General features: G+C 50.0%; 1 long non-coding RNA gene across 1 annotated transcript in view; it reads left to right on the top strand.

The window, feature by feature from the left end:
* The window catches only part of LOC105513132, a 17,721-nt gene extending 2,660 nt beyond the window's left edge, over window positions 1-15,061 (top strand). Inside the window, exon 3 of the long non-coding RNA XR_001001947.1 lies at window positions 14,587-15,061. This is a non-coding gene — a long non-coding RNA (uncharacterized LOC105513132). The remainder of the gene's footprint in view (window positions 1-14,586) is intronic.
* The last annotated feature ends 2,864 nt before the right edge of the window (window positions 15,062-17,925 follow it).

Below are 17,925 nucleotides of genomic sequence, written 5' to 3'. Positions count from 1 at the left end.
CGGCCCAATTAGCGCGCGGCGCGAGGGACGCTGCATCTGGAATTGCGCTGCGCTCACGGCCAAGGCCGATTGTTTAGTCTGCGCGGCGGGGCGGGCGGCCCGTGCGGTGGCCCCACATCTGGAGCCTCGGCCAGACGGCCCTGCTGGCGGCTGGCCGGGGTGCGTGTGCATTTTTAACTCTGGGATTTGCTGACAAGTTAAGAAGTCAGAAAGTCAGTGACGGCGGGAACTGGCGAGGCACTCAAGGAAGGGAGGGGCAGGCGGAGGCTCGGGCGCATCAGCCGCGGCGGAGACATGCTCGGGGGCGCGCACAGCAGCTCAGTGCTTTGGCCCAGCGCGGCCTTCCCTCAGTCTACCCCCACCCATAGCTGCCCAGAGCCGCAGCCACGCGTTGATTTTTCTTCCTTCCCGGTCTTTATCCTCTCCCACTTCTCCTTTCTCTTTATTTAGTCCCTGAACTATCCCGAAATCCCACACTTCCCAGCTGGCCAGAGCTCCTTGGAGGTCAGCCTCTAAGAGGGAAGCCCTGGAATCTCAGGGCTCCCACGCTCTGGAGGAAACACACAGAGGGCCAGAGAGGGCCAACAAATTGCCCGGAGGTGGCTCGGTAGTTAAGCGGCAGAGGTAGGACCAGAGGCCAACTCTCTTGACCCCTAATAGGGCTCTTGGCACAGCTCCAGGTCCCCCTTGGGGCTGATCCAATGTGAGCATTCTCACATTGTCAGAGTTCCTTCCCATCCTTTAAAAACGTGCTTTTGCACTTCCACTCATTCATTTCACAAATATCTGTAGCACACTGTGTGCCCGGCCTGGGAAACACAGCGGTAAACAAGACAGGCATGTCCTGGTGCTGCAGAGCTTACATTTTAGTGGAGAAGACAGAAATGTTAGACAGACAGAAACTACGCAGCAAACAAACTATCCAAAGTTATAAACTGTTGAGGAACAGGAACAAAATTGCTAATGTTTATTGAGTAACTATTGTGTGCCAGTCACCATTATAGATATTTTCATTGTAACCAACTGATCAAATCTTCATTATGTCTTCATGAGGTAGGCATGTGTCCCTGTTTTGCAGATGGACAATTCAAGGCTGAGAGAATTACATGATTTATCCAAAGTCACACACGTGCACAGGTGGTGGAGCTAAGGTGCAGATTCAGGTTTGACTTCAAAACCAGGGTTCTCGCTCCAACCGTGGGCTGCAAGGGCTTAAAGGACAATGGTACAGTTGTCCAGAATTGGGTAATTGACATCCAGGTGGTATACAATTTATTCTCAGCAGCAAAACAAGTATTTACCAGGTCACTGCTGTAAAGATCATTACTAGCATTTGTGTACTGCTTTCTTGTTTATAAGCCATTTTCACTTGCATCATCTTCTTTAATCTTCACCACAACTTAGAGAGGTAAGTATGATTATCATTTCCATCTCTGCCTCTGGAAACTAAGACCTGCCACGTTGCCCAAGCTTCACTTGAGTTTTAAGAGCACTCCCTGCCCCAGCACTCTTTCTCAGTAACAGAGAGCTCCATTTCTTTCCACATTTGGCCTAGTTTTTCCTTGTTCTGTTTTCCATGGAAATAGAGCTCAGTACTCACCCTCATCCCCAGAAAATAGTGACTATATCATGCCTTTGAGATGTTTCCCCCAGGAGCAAGTAGAGACTTTGTAATGTGCCATGGACTCTCAGCACAGCATCCTGATGAACCAGCCTGCTTTTCTTGTTGTGCAGCCAGGCAGACCTAACTGTTTAGGTCTGCCTGGCAGACCCACAAAGCCACACAGGGTTAGAGACCTTGGGTTCTATCCAGCCTCTACTGTGTGACCCAGCAGGTCACTTACCCTCTCTGGACTTCAGTATCCTCCCCTTTGAGATGGGAGCTTTGGGATAGAGCAAATTTACTTTTCTTGGGTCACAGACTCCTTTGAGAATTTGCTGGAAGCTTCAGGTCACCAATTCAGAGTGACTTATGTGTACACCTTTACTCAAGCACTCCATTTTTACATATATATATACACACACACACACACACACACATATATATATATATATATATATATTTTTTTTTTTTTTTGAGATGGAGTCTTGCTCTATCTCCCAGACTGGAGTGGCGCCATCTTGGCTCACTGCAACCTCCACCTCCCGAGTTCCAGCGATTCTCGTGCCTTAGCCTCCCAAGTAGGTGGGATTACAGGTGCCCACCATCACACCAGGCTAATTTTTGTATTTTTAGTAGAAACAGGGTTTCACCATTTTGGCCAGGCTGGTGTCAAACTCCTGACTTCAGGTGATCGGCCCACCTTGGCCTCCCAAAATGCTGGGATTACAGGTGTGAGCCACCATGACTGGCCATTTTTTACTTATATTTTTAAGGGATTTAAGGAGTCTTAAGGGTTATCCGTGGGCTCCCTAGGGATTCCAAGACCCCACCCCCACCCCCACCCCTCCCACCGCCAAGTTTGGAATTGCCGTACAAAATGGTTTTTACACTCAGGAGACATCCGTAAAACCCACTGCTGACCTAGGTAAAAAGAACCACAGGCCATCCCTGGTAGGCAGAGAAATGTGGGATCCTTTTCACTGAGGAGTCAGCAGATCTTACCCCCATGCCCTTTTCTTTTTCCATGTTTTACCTTTGGGGTTGTCTTGGAATAGGAAGAGGCAGGAGTCATCCCGCCAGTGCCAGGGGAACACACCTTTGTGCTTTGACCACAGAGTGAATAACATAACTAGGTACCTCTCGGTTGGATCATGCCTAGATAGGGGAACCTTCCCCTCCCCTACACACATCATCATCATCATCATCACAGCCACTTCTTATCTGTTCTGAGCATTCCCCAAATGTCATTCCAGCTTGTTCCAACCCGGCTATGGCATAAGCAGAGAAGGTAGAAAGGTCTCAGTTTTATAGAATATGTGGTCCAGAGTTGTCCTATGTCTTGCTTAGCATCACACAATGAATTAAAAACTGAACAATAGGGGGAGTCCAGGTTTTCCCAGCTCTAATATCAAACCTCCTTTTGGTCCACAAATACTTACAGTGTGCCTACTGTGTGCAAAATGCCATGCTGGAGGCTGTCAGGGCTTGAAAGGTGATGATTCAGCAGAGGATGCTGTTCGTGCCTCACCCCATGTCCTCTAGCCCACTTCTCCACTCATCCGCCACTGTGGTGGGAAGGTGTCAGCAAGCCCAGGAATTGTCCACCCTAAGCAGCCTTTCTGCTTCTCACCTGCAGGGTTTCTCCAGTGCAGGGGCCAAGGGAGCTTTATTCAGCCTGCAGGACAGCTGGGATTTAACACTGCAGGGGCAACCCTCAAGTTATTAATAAGAGATAAGAATGGGTGGATAAGCAACCTGGCTGCCTTGGGACTCCGTGGGACAATTCCATGGTGTGTTCTCATGATTCCTCAGTGAGCCCCCATTGCCCCCAATGAAACTCAATCATTAACCACTCTTCACTGGCTTTTCTCCTATCCCATCCCTATCTCACTTCCCCATTCCCTCCTTCCAGCCTCCAGTGATCACCTCCTCAGTAAACTACCTGCACGCAAGTCTCAGGGTCTGATTTCAGGGGAAACCAAAGTAGGACATGCAGAGACACGCGTGCAGACACACACACACACACACACACACACACACACACATCTCTGTGAAAAGACAAGGCACAGAGAAGAATCATTCCCAGTCATGGCTGGGTGGCATCAATAATAAAGGCTGACATGTCCAAAGCTCTAAGACTATGCACCTCACTTTGCTAAGCACATTCTACACTTGCTTCATTTATTTATTTTTATTTATTTTTTATTTGGCAGGTGAGAAGTAGGCATCATAATTATACCTATTACACAGAGTAAGAAACTGAGGCTGAGAGATTAACCTGCCAAGGTCCCTTAGCTAAAAAGCCTGGCTGTGTACCCAGACCTATCCGCCTCCCAAGCAAGTGTCTTGTAAAGACTGCCTAGGCTGTCTGTGGCTGATGCTACAGGAATAGAGCCCAGAGAGGACTAGGGATGGGGAGACTTCCTAGAGGAGGTGGGGTTTGGCTTGGCCTTGAAGGACAAGATAGGCTTCCACTTCTACCCATCCAGGGCAGGCCGTATGGAAAACAGAGAAAGTTCTAGGCAAAAGATGAAGAACTTTGAAAACAACAGTGAGGAATTGGGTCCAGCTAGCCAGGAATGTGTCTTGGAGCAGGTTGAGGCCAGGCTGTGGAGACCAGAATGTCAGCCAGCAAGGTGGCCTCTTCCCCACACCAGCCCGATGGCCTCTGTTAGAGAGGGCTCACCAGGAACAGAAATGGTGGAGGCTGGGGACTAGACAGCAGTCCTGCTCAGGCATAGAGGGCAGAGAGCTCACACCTGGTCTGCACCCCATTTCCTGGCCAGGCACCCCTGGTCTCAATCATCCCCCATTTCCAAGTAGTAAATAGATGTATAAAGCAACCGTTTCCATTTAAAGCTCTGCAGACCGTAGGGAGAAGGGCCTGCAGGCCATCTGGGCCCTTGTTTGGCAATGTTTGTGCTCACAACAAACCTGATAGACAGAGATTTATCGCCGTTTTCATTAGCTGGGGTTGGTTTGGTTTGCTGCTTTTCCACCCCCTCCCCCCTACACACACACTCCCGAGTTACAGATTTATGGTGGGTGGGAGGACCAGGCACTCAGAGAGAGGGGAGGAAGAAGGCCCAGCAAGGTATGGACTTGAAGCAAAGGGGATGGGGTGGGGATTCGGAGGATGAAGAGGTGGGGGTGGTGAGGAGTGCACCAGCTCTAGAGAAAAGACTGAGCGCGTGCGCATATGTGTGTGTGTGTGTGTGTGTGTGTGTGTGTGCGCGCGCGCGCACTAGCATGCATGTTAGAAGGTGGCTGAAAGACACCTGCAGCCACATCCCCTCAACACACACATACACGTACATCTCATAATCACCGTAACTATTGAGCATAGAAGCTGCTGAAATTCTAAGCTATCACCACCAGCACTGGGCCCAAGGCCAGGAGGGATGCAGACCTTTGGCAAGCTCAGGGTCCACTCCGGTCTGACCGTATTTAACAAATGCCTATGTAGCATTCCTTCTGTCCTGAGACAGATCTTCACTAATTTATCTATCTAGTGAAATTAGCTATCTTCACTAATTTCACCCTTAAAGCAACCCTCCAAAGTGGACACTGTATCATTTCCCTAATGCTGGTTCTTTCCCTCCCCTCACAGCAGGGTATACACGCCACCCATCTCTGTAGGAAGGGGTCTAGACTTGAGTTCCCAGTTGTAAATATCATTTTGCCCCTTGGCGCTCCTGTGAAGTTCCCGTGGGCATCCCCTGAGGACCCCTTCTTGGGTTCTTTGCACTCCCTCTCCTCCAGCACTTCCCACCCCCAGCCAGGCTGGCTCTTTCCCTGTCTGCATCTTTTCTCACACAGTGTCTCCTGCCCAGTGTGCCCTCCCCACACCTTCACTCATCAAAGTCCTTCTAGCCTTGCAGCCCACGTGGACTGCCTCTGTGAGGCCATTCCTGAGCTGTTCCCTGAGGTTCATGCCTTCAGTGAAAGACACTGAGAGCCGCCCTTGGGGATCATCCTGAAAGAAGAGGAAGAAACTAGAGAAGGTTGGCTCCTGCCTCTCACAAGCAGAGTGGCTCTACTTTTCATAGCAGAGTTCTGTGTCAGATTTCATTAGAGCTAATTTTAAGAGGAAAAACAAGGTTTAACCCAGTGATCAATTCTAACTGTCTCATTTCACAGGTGAGAAACCAAGATCAGAGAGGGTAAGTGACTTGTCCAAGTCACACAGAATTCTCGTCAGGGCCACAGGGCCAGGCTCTCCGACACTCTTTCCATGGGATAGTTTCCCCAGAGTGTGTGCCCATCCTGCTAGGAAACTGGAAGCTCTCGAGAGCAAGGACCAGGACGCAGCATCTCTGTCTCCACTCAACAAGCATGTGATGCCTGAGTGTTATTTCACAGGCATTTGATCCCCAAGGCTGGCAGCTTTCGGAGGGTCCATGTTATCAGCTTGCTTCCACAGCCCCCAGGTAGGGACAGGCTGTAAGGCTGAGACAGGGCTGGAGTGCGGAAGGGGGAGTTCCTTGTCCCTATAGGATCCGCTCCGTCTGGAACACTCACTGCCAAACAGAGCTCTCTGCCTCAGGATTTTCAACACACAAAGCACCTGTCTTTCCAGACCCACCCATAGTCATGTCCCTTGAAAAGAAAGGGTTGATGGGTTGGTTGGTTGGTTCGTTGGTTGCCTAGAAGGCCCTTAGCTATAATCTGAAGGAAACCAAAAGAACTTCCTCTCCCCAACAAACCAGAACATCAACCCACCGTCAGCCTGCCTCAGTGTCTACGGTCCCATCAGAGTGCCTCCTTTGGGACATGGCCTTGGCTCCAGAAAGTCCCACCTCTTTCCTAAGCAGGAGTGTCCCACTAGTTCTGACTAAGGCAGAACTCATCGAAGTCAAGAGTGGACTCTGGAGCCACACAGTCTTGGATTCTAGTCCAAGATCTGCGGCTGAGAAATACTAAAATACTTAACCTCTCTCTGCTCTGGTCTCCTCTGGGAAATAAGGATAAGAATATCTGGAACAGTGCTCAGAGGATTATTAAAAGAAGTGAACAATTTGTCTCAACTTCCCTAAAGGAAAAAAAAACGATTGAATGAGATAACCTGTTGGGGCACTCAGCACAGCACTGGGCCCACTGATATCTTCCTGTGAATGAGGTCCTCCAGGATTAGCAAGTGGGTTGCGTGGCAAAGTCCCCAGGGAACGAGAGGATGGAGCTGGTGGAGCTTAAAGACACAGAGAACAGAGGGAGTTACCCCAGGCCGCAGACAGCCCTGGTGGAGGAGGGGGAACAGCTTGGTCACTGAGCCCCCATCTGCTATGGGGGATCTTGAAAGTGGGAGAAGAAAAGTCTGGCACCAAAACCAACGTCTCCTTCTCTGATTTGCCAGGAGCTGCCCCTTAGCTGGGCTTAAAAGTTCCTTCCAAGGGGTCATTTCACATAATAAACTTTCATAGAACTCACTACATGCCAAGCACTACATCTTCCCCCAGTAAACTAGGCAGTTGAGGTCATTAGGGATTATTATTGTTATCTTGTCTTACAAGAAGGCGGCCGATGCACCAGGAGCTAGCAACCTGCTTGGGCCACACAGTCCTAAAGAGCAGAACCAGGCTTTGAACCCAGGCAGTCTGCCTGCTCTTAAACCCCTGGACACTGGGTCAGCTTCCTCGCCAGCCGTTGGCCACACCTCCAAAGCCCTCTGCAGTCAGTTGTCTGACCAACCTTTTCCCTCCTGGGGTCTCATCAAGTCTGCATTTCTCACTGTCAGGCTGGGATCTGATTCTCTTTCCAGTTAGATGGAAATGACCAAGGTCCAGGGGCCCAAGGTTGGGGAGATGGGGGAGGGTGAACAAGACAAATAAGACATAATCCGGGCCCTCGGGAGTTTTCCACTCACCCCTCTTAGACCAAGCGAAAGTACAAATGGAGGCCCACATTCCATATGTCTAAATATTTAAAAGTTAAAAATCAAGTTGACAAACTGTTTAATAAAATGTGTTCTATTCTCCTAGGCTGACACATACACCTTCTAAAGATCTGGAAGGCCAGATTTGAATTTAGAGTTCTCAGGCTTATCGGAGTTCTGCACAGGGACACCGCACAGGGAGAAACTCCCTCTGCTCTCCCCAAGCCCTGCCCTCAGCCTGCCTCTTCTCTTCCTATCCCACCTTCACCTTAAACTAGGGCTTCAAGAGCACGTGTGTGGATACTCCAATCTGCACACTAAACTGCTGACCACATGCCCCACACTCAGCTCACAGCCAAGACACAGGCTACCCTCTGGAGGTTGGACCTGGGGAGGTGACCTGCAGAGGTCCTGGATGCAGGGTACAGGCCCTTAGGGCAGGGATTTCTAGGGCGCTGGGTATCTGGAGCATGGTTCAGGAGTGGGGGTGGCTTCCTGCTTCTGGACAGACTCCTACACTGTGAGGAGGGCCGAAGGAAGGCCCTAAGTATAGGGCCCCTTGTCTAAAGGCACTGGAGCTGAAGGTGGGTCACTCTTTATTCCTTCTGCTTTCTAATCCCTTTGTCTGATCAGCCAACTCTGAATATCCTGGCAACTTTCCTTTCTAAACAGTTCTCCAAACCCCATCACAGCCCCTCTAGTCCAGGCCACTCTCATCCATCACCATGTCACCACAACAGCTTCCTAACTGGTCCTCCAGGCCCCAGTCCTTCGCCCACCCCTCTACAGCCAGTGATCTTTTTTGAACACAAACTGGATCACGATGCAGCCACGCTTAACACTCTTCTGTGGCTCCCTGCTGCATACAGAATTCCCAAATTCAACTTGGCCATTGACCTTGGTGTCCAGCCCCTCTCAAGCCCTCCAGCCTCAGCCTGCCCTACTCCCTGCCTCTAAATGATGCTCTGGCCTGTCTATGCTGCCCCCAGGTCCCTGCAAGACATGAAGTACACACTGCAGTGTGTGCTGCTCCTCTGCCCCACTTTCTCACCTCCTGTCTCTACAAATTCCATCTTCTTGAAGATTTGGCTTCATGGTCAAACCTGCAGCAATCCTTTGTTGTCAACAGCCCACTCCCGCCTCCAGGTCTGGCAGGGAGTCCCCGGCCTGTGCTCTCATACTAGTATCTACACTCTATTATAACTACCAGTAATTTAACCACTTCCCAATATCCCGACCATTGCCATCTCTTGCCTGGATTATTGCAGTGGCTCCCGAATTATTCTCCCTGCTTCCACTCTTGCCCCTTCCTCCAGGCTGTCCTCCACTAGCAGCCAAAGTGAGCCTTTTAAGACATGTGTTTGGCCGGGCGTAGTGGCTCACGCCTGTAATCCCAACACTTTGGGAGACCGAGGCAGGTGGATCACCTGAGGTCGGGAGTTCAAGACCAGCCTAACCAACATGGAGAAACCCCATCTCTACTAAAAATACAAAATTAGCCAGGGTGGTGGTGCATGTCTGTAATCCTAGCTACTCGGGATGCTGAGGCAGGAGAATCGCTTGAACCCGGGAGGCAGAGGTTATGGCGAGTCAAGATCACACCATTGCACTCCAGCCGGGGCAACAAGAGCGAAACTCTATCTCAAGAAAAAAACACATGTGTTTGGGCTGGGCACGGTGGCTCACACTTGTAATCCCAGCACTTTGGGAGGCCGAAGCAGGTGGATCACCTGAGGTCAGGAGTTCGAGACAAGCCTGACCAACATGGCGAAAACACATCTCTGCTAAAGATATAAAATTAGCCAGGCATGGTGGCACGTGCCTGTAATCCCAGCTACCAGGGAGGCTGAGGCAGGAGAATCGCCTGAACCTGGGAGGCAGAGGTTGCAGTGAGCCAAGATCATGCCACTGCACTCCAGCCTGGGCAACAAGAGCAAAACTCCGTCTCAAAAAAAAAAAAAAAAAAAGACGTGTTTGCTGACATCACCCCTTGCTCAATATCCCCAGTGGCTCTCATCTCACTATAGGATCCAAAGGCCTGCCGGGACTATAGCATCCTTCATGATTTGCCCCCTGCTCCCTCTACTCTTCTCCCTTCCTTCTTCCCTCCCCCACTCTTCCCCAATCACACTGGTCTCTTCCTTGCTCCTCGTTAAACTTAAAGGCACTCCTGCCTCAGGACCATTGCACAAGCAGTTCCTGCCCTTTATTCAGGTTTCTGCTCAAATATCCTCACCTCCAAGGTCCTTCTCTTCCCCCTACTTTGTTTTCCTTCACACATTAATCTCCCCATGGCAGACTGTATATCTCTTTGCTTACGTGTTTCTGTCTGTTTCTCCTTCAACCATCTAAGCTCCACAAGAGTGGGGACTTTATCTGTTTTGTCCACCTCAGTGTCCTCAGGTCTGACACATAGAGGTGCTCGAGAAGAATTTGGCGAAGGAATCTTCTGTTTATGTTTTCATGTCCCAGCTAGAATGTGTCCCCCCGAGAGCAGGGTCTGTGGCTCATTCATCTCAGTGTCCCCTCTGCTTGGCCTGTTGCTGGGCACATAAACACATGACTTCATTCAGATGGTGAAAGAATGGAGGCCAAGAGCATGGCCTGTGAAAAGGCACCACAGTGGGCTTGAGCTGAGGGCACACAGGGTAGATGGAGCTGGAAAGATGAGGTGGGAGCAAACTACAGAGGGGCTGGAAGGCTGGGGGAACTTCTCTGTAGCTTAACATTGCAATGGCTCCTGTCTAACATGGAGCCATTGCAAGATCTTAAGCCAGAGAGAAGAATTTTATGCAGCAACCAAATTTTTTTTTTTTTTTTTTTTTTTTTTGAGACAGAGTCTCGCTGTCACCCAAGCTGGAGTGCAGTGGCCGGATCTCAGCTCACCGCAACCTCCGCCTCCCAGGTTCATGCCATTCTCCTGCCTCAGCCTCCGGAGTAGCTGGGACTATAGGCGCCCACCACGTCGCCCGGCTAGTTTTTTGTATTTTTTAGTAGAGACGGGGTTTCACCGTGTTAGCCAGGATGGTCTCGATCTCCTGACCTCGTGATCCGCCCATCTCGGCCTCCCAAAGTGCTGAGATTACAGGCTTGAGCCACCGCGCCCAGCCCTGCAGCAACCAAATTTAAAGCTGGGCATGGTGGCTCATGCCTATAATCCCAGCACTTTGGGAAGCCAACACAGGAGAATCACTTGAGGCTAGGAGTTTGAGACCAGTCTGGGCAATATAGTAAGATCCCCATCTCTATGAAAAATTTAAAAATTAGCTGGATGTGATGGCACACTCCTGTAGTCCCAGCTACTGGGGAGGCTCAGGCAGGAGGATCAATTGAAATCTGGGAGGTCAAGGTTGCAGTGTGCCATAATCATGCCACTGCTCTCCAGCCTGGGTGACAGAGCGAGACCCTGTCTGTCTCAAACAAAATAAATAAATGTATATGTGTATGTGTGTGTGTGTGTGTGTGTGTGTGTGTGTGTGTGTATGTATTTAAAAGAACTTGGGAAAAGAGTAATCAGGAAAGCATGGAGAAATGGAACTGACTTAGAGATTGCAAAATCCCTCATCTCGGAATATCCCAGAAGCAAAGCATCATCTTGAGTTGGACACACCAAGGCTTGTCTCCTGATACTTCTGGGCCTCTTTACACTGGCTCAATCCACTTTCTGACACTGAAAATTGGTTCTGGACATAAGTGCTCCAATCACCCCTAGGAATGCTGAAATTTGCATAAGAAGGTATCTTAGAGAAAGGTTAGATGTGAGCGGTTCCCTGGGGGCAAGGGCTGGGAAAGGGGCAGGAAGAGTATGGTGGCTCTGCCCCCCCGGGAACAATTGAAGGCCCCTATTTGGCACCATCACTCACGTAGGGCTTGGTTGTCCAGAAAGCCCTGGGAAACAGGGCGACAGAGTGTCTCGGGTCTCCTCTCCCGGCTGCCCACCCCCCAGGCTTTACTCTGGGTCAGTTGGAGCCTCAAGTGGCTTTTAAGCAATTAGACCAAGCACTGGGTACTTTCTAATCTAATTGTTTCAAAAGCCCTTGAAGGGTTTGAGTCTGAGCTCTTAAAATGCCAGAGAAGGGGGAAATCAGTGATGGTGGGAAGTATGCGGGGCCCAGCTTTCTTCCCCCACCCCTGTTTCTGCTCTCCATCTTCTTGAGGATGGAGTGAGTGGACAGTTTAGAGCAGAAGGGTCCCTCCTCCCCAAGCTCTGAAGATTCTGTACCCACGTCTCTGCCCTACTTCAGGTATCCAAGTAACTGTTTAATCAAAGTCAATGCCCTCCCCACCAAATTGATGAGAACTAAGGTCGTCCAGTAGGGTGACCCTGACCCCAGTGGGCAAAGCATCACACCGTCACCCAAGAAAACATGTCAGCAGCCTCACTATGATTACATACCTACTCATGGGCTGGAGGCTTCGGATTTTTTGAAAAGCTCCTGACCTTGAGGAGACCAACAGCCTGACAAGGGAGAAAAGAGCTGCTTTAAATGAGCAGAAATGAGAGGTTGAACTTAAGAGAGATGCAAAAGCAGTGAGCTCCAGGAACACCGAACTGGGTGGGAGTAGGGCCAGAACTGAGGAACACTCCATGGTGGAGGTGACATTTGAGCTGAGCCTGAAGAGTCTGTAGAATTGTGCAGGTCAAGTTAGAAAGAAGAATACATTATGAGTCCAGGGAATGAACATGAACCAGAAGCGATCATGGGAGGGTGGAGGGCCCTAAGGACTCTCATCCATCCCATCATGCTCTGACTCAGTTTCTTTGTCTATAAAATGGATCACTAGACTGGCTTGGCAGATTCTATTCGTGTTCTCCTGAGCTTTCGAGGTCCACAGGAAAGCTTTGGACCACTTATGGGCCAAGTGGGAGAGCAGAGGAGGCAGGGTCTAGACCTTTGCCTTCAACTGGAGCTATAACTCTTAGCTGTTTTATATTTTGGATTTCAGTATACTTTTGAGTCATTCTGTCCTCTGCAAACTACTGGGTAGATGATTCCCTGGATATCTTCCAGCTCTGAGCTCAGGGTCTTCCTCATTATCAACCACTTCCCTGCCAAGAAGGACAGAGAGAGAAATCTATGCAGAGCCCTGAGGGCCAGCGGGGTGGAAATTCTACCCCAAGTTCTGATGTCCTGGATGGGCTCCTGCTCAGCTGCCCTGGGTAGCTCAGCCCATGACCAGACTCAGAGGGACTGATGGATTTGATGCCTGGAGATCTATCATTAAAGCACCTCCCTTTTCATTAGGCAAAGTCTCCCAATCTTTTTTCATGAGGAGAAATTACCTTTCCTTCCATTGAAGGTGCAAAAAAGACAGCTTGGGTTGCTGCCAACATACCTACATGCTGTCAGAGGGTGTGGGTGTCATTACCCACAAAGCTCAGAGTTTGGACAGCAGCCCACCAAACAGCTTAGAGGTGTCCCAGCTAAGGCTTCGAGATAGGATGGAGGGTCTCTAGGAATGCCAAAGGAAATTGTTCAGCAAATCAAAGAATGAATGAACAAATAAAGAGGCCACTGCCAAAATGCCCTTGAAAGGATCACTTTGGAAACTGTTATCAGTCATGTTTACCTTGGTGTGAATTAAGTATCTTAGGGCAAGAGTTGCTAGGAGGAAGGAAAGGTTTTGGAAACTGGATGTCACTATATAAGGAAAGAATAATACAAAAAGAAAGATGACGGGTGCAAGACAATCACCCGCATAACTTCGTCCTAGTCTCAACCACCCGCAGCTCCCCACCTTCTCTCAACCCATCCCCAGCCTCCTCCTCAAACCCTCTCCCTTCTTTCCTCTCTGAAAATGCTCCCCAGCTCAGGGCCCAAGTGCTGAAAGGTGCTTTAAAGTGAAAAAGTATTTGGCCCGGAGCAGGGAGACCGGAAGGGGGTGTCAGTCTGTGCCATCTCAAGGGGTGTGGCCTGCTGCATGTAAACATGGAGGAAGGGAGTGGCTTCCGGCCTAAGCTATGGGCCCAGGGAAGGACTGGAAATTCCTACCCGGCCTTCTGCTGTCTCCCCACCTGCCACTGCAGCAACTTCACTTCACAAACAAAACAGAGACGGAAGTCAGTGGAGTCTTTGCAATGACATCTGCCCCTGCTCAGGTCCTCCGCCCTATGGGAGGTCCCATAACAGGCCTTGGCTCCAACTTTCAGCACCCAAGACCCCAGGATGGCCCACACTCTCAGGGGTCCCTGCCCTGGCCCACTTTCCTGATCACGTTCTCTTAGGAGTGGCTTCTAGCTATAAAAGCCCAGGTAGGCTTAAAACAAGCAAACAACAAAACCCACTTTCCATGGTTCTCCCACAGTTATAGTTTGAGAAGTTAGATGTGTAACTTAGAGCAGGTCACTTAACCTTTCTGGATTTCAGTGTCTTCCTCAATGGACAAAACAGGTGAGAAGACAGTTTGAAACATATAAGGTGCTCTATAAGGGTCAGGGATAAATATTAGGCCATTTAATTGTGGATTCAAATCCTGCCTCCACCTCCCACCAGCTGGGTGATCTTGGGCAGGTTATTGAGTTCTTGGTGCCTCGGTTTTCTCATCAGAGGTGCTCCTGTGACCTATCTTGAAGCTTTGGGAGGTGGATTAAATGAGATAATGGATACAAATCATCCAGCCCAGGCCCCACAGTTGGTAGAAGTTAGTTCTCTATTGCTATATTTTGTTGAAGATGCACCATTATTTTATGTGTAAGATGCACCATTATTTTATGTGTAAGATACACCATTATTTTATGATCTACTAAGAAAGAAATACCGCTGTCAATGAATTGTGAGACACCTTGAAATGGATGAGATACTGTATTATTGGGAGGACAAGTGGGAAGTGGGTGGGAAATGGGAATGTCAATCTCTACAGCAATAGTTTCCCACTTAGGATGCATCCGGGAATCCAATGCCCAGCCTGCATCCCAGTCAAACCAAAACCTCTGGAGTATGGCCAGTAATCTTTCTGTGACTTGGTTTCCCCATATGCAAAACCGAGATAATTATAGAATCTACTTCTGGGGCCATTATATGAGTTGATTCATGTAAGTGATTTAGAACAGTACCAGGCCCACAGAAATGCTGAAGTAAATGTTAACAACGATTCCTCTCTCCACCCCCAGGTCCTGGCACAGGCTAGGTGCCTTCTGAGTGTTGGTTGATGCAGGAATAGACATGATCATGTGACTGCTGCCCTCCCTCCACCCCCCATCCAGCAGGGAGAGGCCCACTCTGGCCTCTGGAAGCCCGAGAAGAGGCTCACCTGCCCAAGGGCCTTCTGTCCAAAGTTCAAGGGAGCCCCACCCCTCCCGGATGCTCAGCTCACCCCACCCCCCACAGGCAGGGCTAGTGTGGTGGGCACTGCCACACCCGGACCTGCCACAGCCTCTTGGAGTCAGTGACAAGAACCAAATGTCCCCCAGCCTCCACCCCTCCCCTTTCCTGCTTTTATTATTTTCTTTTCCATAAAGATTAGTCTGTGTTGCTCCTCTATCAAGGCCTGGAGGATAAACATGTGGTCCGGAGGCAGAGAAACCCCAGGCCTGAAGGCCCCACTGCCCCCACCCCAGCAACATAAACCCGGGGCTTTTAAGCAAGGAATGGTTTTCAGTAAATCTCTCCTATCAGCAGAAACCTTTGAAAGAGTTTGTTTAAAGGCCAGGGAGATAAACAGCAAGGAGAAGTGTTTGTTTAAGATGTATGTTCTGTGTGGCCACTCTGGGGCCCGGATTTACATCTCTGGGGAGAGGAGCCACTCGGAGGCCAGGGTGGGGGCCTTCCAGGGGCACCCTGGGCTCCCGGTGTGGACTTCAGCCCAGGCAGGGACCGATGTGCTCAGGGGAGGGAGGTGAGCTGGACTGCACTTGCAGGCCACTCCAGGCTTGGGGCAAGAAAGCAGGGACTGAAAGGAACTGCAGGAAGAGAAGAAGCCCTACAAAGGAGGGGAGGGTGCCTGGAAGGACCTGCTGGTTGGAATGCAGGCAGAAATCCCCTAGGAAGCCATCACACACACACACACACACACACACACACACACACACACACACACACACACACACACTGTTCAGAACAGGATCAGGCTCAAGGCCCACCCCAAACGGCCTCATACTCAGCAGCCCAACACACAGTTGGGTATGGCCAGCTCTGTGACCTTGGACAAGCCACCTAACCCAGAACTACAGCCCTAGTTCCTCTCTGCTATGAAAACAACACACCTGCCTCAAAGGGTTCTGAGTTTTCCTCCTGTCATTTGACAAATATGGCTTGTGCACCTACTATATGTCAGGCACTGTTCTGGGTGCTTGGGATGCAACAGTATACAAAATACAGCCTCTGTCCTTTTGGAACTTAAAGAGGAGGAAGATAGGCAATGAGCACAATAATCAATAAATTAAATACTCCAGAAGGTGACATGAGCTATAGAAAGAAATAGAGCAGGTACAAAAACCTGGGAAAGGATGGCTAGGTTAGACCTCCCAGAGAAGGTGGTCCTTGAAGGAGATGCAGGTATCTGAGGGGAGAGAAGCTCAGGCAGAACCCTCAGCCAGGGCAGATGCCTGGAGGATTGAATCAAATACCTTAGGGTAGGTGCTGAAGCATGGTCCTGTGGTCAGTAAATAACGTCCAATGTTGTCATTTTACTGAAGCAGTTACTGAGGCCTGGGATGGGCAGGGAAGCCTTCAGGGAGGATGCAGGACTTAAGCTGGGTTTCCCCTGGAATTCCTTCTCCCTGCCAAGTGGAGAGAAAGGCTCTGCAGAACAGCGTCATGGAGGTGGAAAGACAGGAGAATGATGGCAGAGCTCATTCCCCAAACCCAATGGTGCTCAAGGGGTGTATGGACCAATGCAGCTGGATTCTCAAGGAAAGTCCTTGGCCTGGGTCAGGAGTCTGGGCTCCCAATTCTGGCTCTGCCCTTTGCTGGCAGGTGATTTGGGGCAAGCGATTTGAAGCTTCTTGGGTCCTTCTTTTCTCTGTGGTAAAATGGGAATAATATGTCCTCCCTTCACTGAATTGGTGGAGAGGATGAAAAGAGATAATGGGGCCAGGCGCAGTGGCACACGCCTGTAATCCCAGCACTTTGGGAGGCCGAGGCAGGCGGATTGCCTAAGCTCAGGAGTTTGAGACCAGCCTGGGCAACACAGTGAAATCCCATCTCTACTAAAATACAAAAAATTAGCCGGGCATGGTGGCATGCACCTGTAGTCCCAGCTATTCGGGAGGCTGAGGCAGGATAATTGCTTGAACCCAGGAGGTGGAGGTTGCAGTGAGCTGAGATCGTGCCACTGCATTCCAGCCTGGGTGACAGAGTGAGACTCCGTCTCCAAAAAAAGAAAAAAAAGAAAAGAGATATGGTGGGTGTTTCTGTCTGGAACATAGCAGATGCTCAATAAACATTGGGTTTGCGGCCGGGCGCGGTGGCTCAAGCCTGTAATCCCAGCACTTTGGGAGGCCGAGACGGGCGGATCATGAGGTCAGGAGATCGAGACCATCCTGGCTAACACGGTGAAACCCCGTCTCTACTAAAAAAATACAAAAAACTAGCCGGGCGAGGTGGTGGGCGCATGTAGTCCCAGCTACTCCGGAGGCTGAGGCAGGAGAATGGCATAAACCTGGGAGGCGGAGCTTGCAGTGAGCTGAGATCCGGCCACTGCACTCCAGCCTGGACGACAGAGCCAGACTCCGTCTCAAAAAAACAAAAAAAAACATTGGGTTTGCATTTGGGGCCATCCTGTGCCCTTTCAGACTACTTTTGGGCACTTTCCCGAAAGGATGAGGCAGAGGTGATGGGTCACAGACTTGGAGGAGAAGATGATGAATAGCTGAGCATGGTCCCCATGTAGCTGAAGGGCTGTCCCTCCCGAGAAAGCCTAGATTTGTTCCAAAGGGGTTCCAAAAGGAAGGAAGAAATTTCATGGACACAGATTTTCATTTGAACTCAGGAGGAATTTGGCAATGGTCCGTGCTATGTAACAGCAGGATGGGCCTCTATAGAGATAGCTAGCTCCTGCTGTTAGAAACTGTGCAGGCAGAGGTGGCCGAGTTGTTTTTGTTTGTTTGTTTTGCTTTGCTTTGCTTTGCTTTGTTTTTTGAGACAGAATTTTACTCTTGTCACCCAGGCTAGAATACAATGGCACTATCTCGGCTCACTGCAACCTCCGCCTCCTAGGTTCAAGTGATTCTCCTGCCTCAGCCTCTCAAGTAGCTGGGATTATAGGCACGTGCCACCATGCCTGGCTAATTTTTGTATTTTTAGTAGAGATAGAGTTTCGCCATGTTGGCCAGGCTGGTCTCAAACTCCTAACCTCAGGTGAGCCTCCCACCTCGGCCTCCCAAAGTGCTGGAATTACAGGTGTGAGTCACCGCACCCAGCCCTGTGTTGTGGATAGAGGTAGAACAGAGAGGTGGTAACTCCTCTGCGAAGTTCAGACCCATTGGCTTCTGGGGTCCCTTCCAACTTTG

The sequence above is a fragment of the Colobus angolensis genome, unplaced genomic scaffold (assembly GCF_000951035.1).
Source record: "Colobus angolensis palliatus isolate OR3802 unplaced genomic scaffold, Cang.pa_1.0 Scaffold105, whole genome shotgun sequence".
NCBI classification, from domain to species: Eukaryota; Metazoa; Chordata; class Mammalia; order Primates; family Cercopithecidae; genus Colobus; species Colobus angolensis.
This window is presented reverse-complemented; position numbering and strand designations above follow the sequence as displayed.